Raw genomic sequence first — 7,232 nt, 5'->3', positions numbered from 1 at the left:
GCACACATTGCGGTCGACCGAACCCAAAAATTCTAGAACGTGCAGGTTTCTGCACAGTGTTGTATTAGTGTCGTGTTTTTGTGATTTAACCCTGTTTAAATCATACTGAAACATATATCAAACTTTGTAAACTTCAAATACCATCTCTGGAAATTATAAAACATAATTATCATGATTAATTTGCAACAAGAAATATGCTTAAACCTTTAAACTTGCACAAAACCTCAGTATAACGATTAAACTTGTTTAATACCACATGAAACTTTATATATATATATCAGAGAAAACGGATGTGGGCTTTAAAAATTCAAAACCAACTCAAAACAGGAAAACTATCTGCATGTTTCGCGGTCGACCGCCACGCCCATCGCGGTAGACCGAACTGGATTTTTCTAGTTTCTCATGCTTTGGCCATTGTGCATGTTTTGACTCGATTATATCTCATGTTTTTAATGATATTTATCACAATAAATATCCACCCATTATAAATAATCACATATAATTCAATTAATCATTCCTTAACTTAAAATTTTCGGGGTTTTACATTCACCCCCCCCTTTAAAAGAATTTCGTCCTCGAAATTACGCAATCGTATCTTAAAGATTAATAACACGAGAAAAGTACTAAGAGGGGATAATCCAGACATGGAAACCCTCCCGTACACATCTCGTGCCATTAATCCTCAGATATAAAACATAAGCAACATTTAAACTTAACAATCTAAAAATGTGTGCACTCATACTTAGCTCCTAATTATACGAAACTAGTACGTCGAGAAAAAAAATCCAAACAAGGAACCCCCCATATATATACCATATGTTCCAAATGATTAAGAGCTAAGTGTGGAGTGACCCATTCTAGCGTTAAATATAAATGTGACTAAACAACATATATACTCATAATTACCAATGCATAAAACATATTTAAATATCAATATCTTACCTGATCAAACAGGTGTGGGTAGTCGCGACGTACATCCTCCTCACGCTCCCAAGAAATCTCTTTGGCTCCTTGTCGGTTCTACTGAACTTTCACTGATGGAATGACTTTGTTTCTAATCTTTTTATTCTCTCTAGCAAGAATGCATACCGGAATCTTTACGGTAGTCAAATCATCCTGGATCTCGATCTCTGGTGCATCAATCACCCTCTACTGCTCCCCGTCACGCAAATGCTTCTTGAGCATCGAAATATAAAAGATATCGTGAACACTCGACATCAATGCTGGAAGATCTAATCTATAGGAAACAGCTCCAATGCGCTCAATAATCATGAAGGGATAAATATATCTCGGGGAAAGCTTCCCCCATCTACCGAATCGCTGAACGCTCTTCATCAGTGACACCTTCAACATAAATAAGTCTCTGACCTAAAACTCTAGGGGTTGTTTCCGTCGATCTGCATAACTCTTTTGCCGACTCTGTGCGTTAAGAATGCACTCTCAAATCAATGCCACCTTCTCTGTGGTCTGTCTAACTAGCTCCAGACCAAGTAATAGACTATCCCCTGGCTCTGCCTAACATATAGGTGATCTGCAAGGCCTCCCATACAAAGCTTCATATGACGCTATCCTGATGGTAGCTTTGTTAGACCCTAGAGGAGGGGGGGGGGGTGATTAGGGTCTTATGCTAATCTAATCCCGATTAAATTCCAATTAAAATTATATTGATTAATTTGTTCTTGCAAGAATGATATGAGATAGATATGAGCAAGAATGATATGAATAGCCACAAAAAAATATACGCTAAGCAAAACACAAACACACGATATGTTTACGAGGTTCGGTCACCACGACCTACGTTCCCGCTCCTCACCTCGAGGAGATCTCTACTATCACAATCCGGTTCGAAGCCGGAACTTCTACACATTCGGTTTATAAGTTTACTGAAAACTCTCACACAACAAACACTATGCAATCACACTTTACACACTAAGTGTAGGAACCTAGCTCGTGTTCTCCTCCTCAAGTGCTCGGATGCAACCTCTCCCTAGGTTCGTCAACCGATGCCACTCCTGTTGGATTCGACCCCGTGTCACACCTCACACTTCTCTCGGTGCACAAGTGTATTATAAGTGATACTCACAACAATGATTAAATACAATGAGTTTTTATTGATAACAAATGAGAACACAATGAAGCTCACACTCACTAAATCACACACCACTACCCACAATATATAGTATGGAATATTAAACTCAATACAGTGTGTGTGATAATAGTGAATGAAAATATGTAACTCAATAAATATAGTTAAGATATAAAAATGAAATTATAAGCTATATGAAAAGATGAGTTAGAAAAACTTCTCAATAAACAAGAAGAACAGTAGAGGATGATGAGGATAGGATCCTCAGTTAAATTGAAGGCCTCTTCTTATTGTAGAAAACTTCTTTTAAAACAAATAATCAGAATCAGCTTAAACAACTCTTTAAACACACTTAAACTTTTGTTAAAACTTCACTGTAAAAACAAAACTTGGTATCTTGAAAGAGAAGAGCAATGGGGTATTTATACCCACTCAAAATATTAGCCAAAACCAACTTGAAAATACCAAAATAGCCCCAGAGAATCAAATCAGAATATAGCCCTTGAGAAAGCAATGATGACTTCGGCAGTCGACCGTGGACATCTCGTGGTCGACCGCAAAGCACAAAAATACTAAAAAAGAACTTTAAAAGCTGGCGGTCGATCGCGACGGTCGACCACGAAAGTCTCTGGATGAAGCCACGGTCGACCGTCACGGTCAAAAGTGTTTATAAAACCTTTTTTTCGCGAACATGAAAATTGAAATATAACTTGTAAACTTGTATATATATATATATATATATCATGCATACATTATATATATATATAATGAAGTATGAATGAGCTATAAACATGAAATAAAAACTATTGTAGCAAAGTTTGATAAAAAATCATTTATATGATAGAAAACGTCAAATCTGTGTTGTGTTTACATATTGAGTTTAAATATAAACATACAATATATGTAAGCAAACTACTCTTATACCTAGGTGAATGCACACACATGAACTTGAATCTTTAACTCTTAATTGTCATGTGTTGAATTACTTGAAAAGAGAAAAACCAAACAATGGAAACTAGAAAACATATTAGCTATAAATTGTTTGACAAATCATCATCAAAACTATAGGGCCAACACGCTTGATAACTATTATTATATGCAAATCCAATCAATAGGATGTGGTCCTCTCAGCTACCCTGAAAATCTATAACACATGCTCGCAATATGTCCTCTAGCACCTGATTCACCCTCTCTGTCTGACCATCTGTCTAGGGGTGAAAGACACTATTGAATTATAGCTGGCTGCCAAAAGCATCCTGAAAGCTCCTCCAAAAATGAGATGTTAAGACTGAGCCCCAATCTGATACAATCATTTTCGAGATTCCATGCAACCGAACGATCTCCTGGATAAAAATACTCGCATATGAATATGCCGTATAAGTCGTCCTCACAGGTAGGAAGTGCACTGACTTCATCAACCTGTCTACTATAACCCAAATAGAATCATTTCCTTTCTTTGACTTAGGCAACCCTTGTTGGCCTTCTTATTTTGATGATGTTTAACAAATAATTTACTTCTAATGTTGTTTGTCTAGTGTTTGTGTTTTCGTATTTATTCTAGGCAAACAACGAGTTGGAGGATGGATGGAATAGCGCTTCAACGACAATATCAAATGGAGGTTAGCTGAATTGTGGAGTGAAGCTTATGCAATTCAAGTTCAAGATCCAAGTTCAGCTTCATCCGCATAGTGTACCAAGTCAAGCTTATTGAAGATCAAGATTGCTTGGGTATATTAGTTTAGATTTATATTATGTGTGTTCAATACTTTAAGCTCGATATCATATACACACACATTTTAGTTTTGGTTTCTATGTATATATAGTTTTATATATACATACAAGTTTTTAGTTTCTATGCATATATATATAGTTAATATATATATATACATAAATGTTTTTAGGTTTCCATGTTTATAAATATGAGATTACATATTTGTGTTTTAGAAAGTATGGCATAGAATATGCATATTTGTGAAAATATTATGTTTCTAGTATATAGACTTCATAACAACTTTTTATATCTTTTATTAAGTCTATAAGAACGTTTGAAAATGTTTTAAAGTTGTGTTTATGTCAAAACATCAAATTTCATGTATATCAACTTTTCATGTTTTGGACATACTTACAAAATACATGAGTTTTCACAATTGGAAAATGCAATTTGAAAAATTTCTTTGTTTACAGGTTTATCATCATATATAAAAACATTTCCCCAAGTTTTACTATTTTTGAAGTTGTTTTGTTATTTTCAATTGAATTTACAAAACCGTATTTTTAGCAGTTTTTCAGAAACTATTTATTTGTGTTCAAACATTTATTTCTCTCAACTGGGAAGTGAGTTTTAGAAATTCTTTTCTCTGACATGTTATTCTACATGTCTAGAACATTACGGTCGACCGCCAAAGTTTCTGAAAATTTTGTGAGTTTTGGAGTAGCTCGCGGTCGACTGTGAGTTTTCCACGGTCGACCGCCGCTCTGTCTTTTCAATCCTAACGGCTATTTTCTGCAGCCGTTTGTGTGGGGTTTTTTTGGTCTTTTGTTTTGGGTTTTTGGCTGAGGTTTTGGGAGGCTATAAAACCCCCCTTGCTCTCATCCTTCATATCGTATCTAAGAAGTTTTAAGCAAGTTTAAAAGAGTTTTAACAGAGGGTTTTACAGTTTGTTTAGTTTGTTTTTGGGGTTTGCTTTTACAAAGAGGAGCTTGCATCATCTGTTGAGGAGTTCATCTTCAATATCTTCTCATCCTCTCTTTGTGTTTATGGAGAAGTTTTCTAACTCTTTTCTCTAGCAATATTATTATTGATTTTCATATTCTTATTATTTCTAGTTTGCTATTTGAGTTAGATTTGATTTTACTCATTGTTTACACACACCCACATTGAGCTTATTGTATTTTCATATAGTATATTTGGGTTGGTGAGAGTTGTAAGAATTGAGTGTGAGCTTTCATTATGTTCTCATCCATATTAGAGAACAAATCATTTATTGTAATTGTGCTTATTGTGAGAATCACTTTTGTAATACATTTGTACACCGAGAAAAGTATGTGGCGAGAGTCGGGGATCGTCCCAAGAGGAGTGTCGTCGGTTGACGAACCTAGGGAGAGGTTGTAACCGAGCACTTGAGGGAAACACGTCTAGTCCAACACTTGAGAGGGTGTAGAGTGGGATTACAAGAGTGTGTTAGTTGTAAAGTTTTCGGTAAACTAGAAAACCGTATTGTGTGGTGTAAACGTTATTCGGGTGAATGTAGAAAACCCGGTCATGATAGTGGATTTCTCCCCGGGAGTGGGGAGCGGAGACGTAGGACGGAAGGTCCGAACTCCGTGATCATTTGATTGTGTTTGAGTGTGCTTTGGCATTTATTCTTATTTGTGCTCATTGCTCATTTTGTATATTGCTTGTTGATTATATTGCCCACTATCTAGTTTAGATTGTTTACCCTTGAGCTTATATATCCTTGCATATATATTTTGCTATATATCTCTTTGCTAGGATATATCATATTGTATATTGCTTATTCTTGCTTATAACTCTTGTATATCTATCTTGCAAGAATACAACTTGTTAATTAATTTTAATTGGCATTTAATCGGATTAGATTAGCATAAGACCCTAATCACCCCCCCTCTAGGGTCTAACAATTGGTATCAGAGCTTGGTGCTCTTTGATTTAAGGTCTAATCGCCTTGATTAAAGATCCAAGTTATTTTTTTTGTGCTAATCTTGTTTTGATTGCATTTGTATCTTGCTTGCATATTTTTTACAAATTATGGATATGAATGATGCATCTTGTTTAGGCTATGATTCTAGTATTGCTCCTAAATTCAATGTTTTCTCTTATGCTCAATGGTGTTTTAGATTCAAATTATTTGTTTAATCTAAAAATATCGATTTATGGGAAGTAATTGATTGTGCTTATATTGTGCCCACGTTGGAGAAATCCAAGTGGAGCAAACATGATAAAAAGATGTTTATTATGAACAAGCTTATGTTAGAATTTTTATTAAATGCATTTGATTCATTTATGTCTAACAAGATTGATTCTTTTGATAGCGCTTATACATTATGGAAATTCATAGAAGCGCATCAAGGAGACTCGGAGGCGATTTGACAAGCTTTGGAGGATCCCGCTTCAAGTTCTAAAGGAGCTTCATACACACGAGCACTAGGCGATAGCCCTAGTGAGGTTTGCGAGTTCGAATCTATTAATGATTTACCTAATGATGAACTTGCTTGTGCTAGTGAAAAATTATTACATGCCTTTAACAAATTACAAAATGATTTTATTGATTTAAAAAGCAAGCATGAAGATTTAAAATCCGATCATGAGAAGTTAGCTTCCAAATTTGATATCATTTATCAAGAAAGTATTGCTCTTCAAGAAAACAATGATATGTTAAATTTGAAAAATAAAAATTTGAAATTGAATATTGTTAACTTGACTCATGACAAAAATAATGCCATGTTAGAAGTAGAGAACATACAAAATGATACTGCTTCCTTTATAAATAACTATTTATGTTCTACTTCTAAAAATGCATATGTGCCTAAAAATGAAGATTTGAATCTTATGAATAATCGCATTTCATCTTTAGATTCAACTTTGAAAGTATGCTTTGATAATCATAAGAGGCTTATGGATATGTGTGCCAAGTCTAAGTCATCATCTACTCATTATGCACACATATATAGCAAAATTTACATATGCTCTATTTGTGGCCGAAAAGATCATCTAGCTAAATTTTGCTATGATGCACACAAACATAAGAATGCTAATGCTCCTTGTGCATCTCATGTAGCTTCTTCATCACATGTACACACACATGCACCCATTGTTCATCATAAGCATGCTCATGTGTATCATTGTGATTTTTGTGGTAGAGTTGGTCACTTAGCTAAGTTTTGTTTTGATTTGCAAAAAGTTTCTAAATCGCAAAATATTTCAAGTAGACCAACATTATTTCAAAATGTTTCTCATTTGCAAAATAATCTTAAAAGACCATCTTTATTTGCAAATGTTCCACGTGCACCTTTTAATGGTCAACATAAGCAAATGCTTCCTTTCCATTGTACATATTGCAATCGAAAGGGTCATTTGAGTGATTATTGCTATGACCGATCCCGTGCACCACATATGCCCAAGAGG

The sequence above is a fragment of the Asparagus officinalis genome, chromosome 10, assembly GCF_001876935.1.
Source record: "Asparagus officinalis chromosome 10, Aspof.V1, whole genome shotgun sequence".
NCBI classification, from domain to species: Eukaryota; Viridiplantae; Streptophyta; class Magnoliopsida; order Asparagales; family Asparagaceae; genus Asparagus; species Asparagus officinalis.
Note: the sequence above shows the minus strand (reverse complement) of the source record.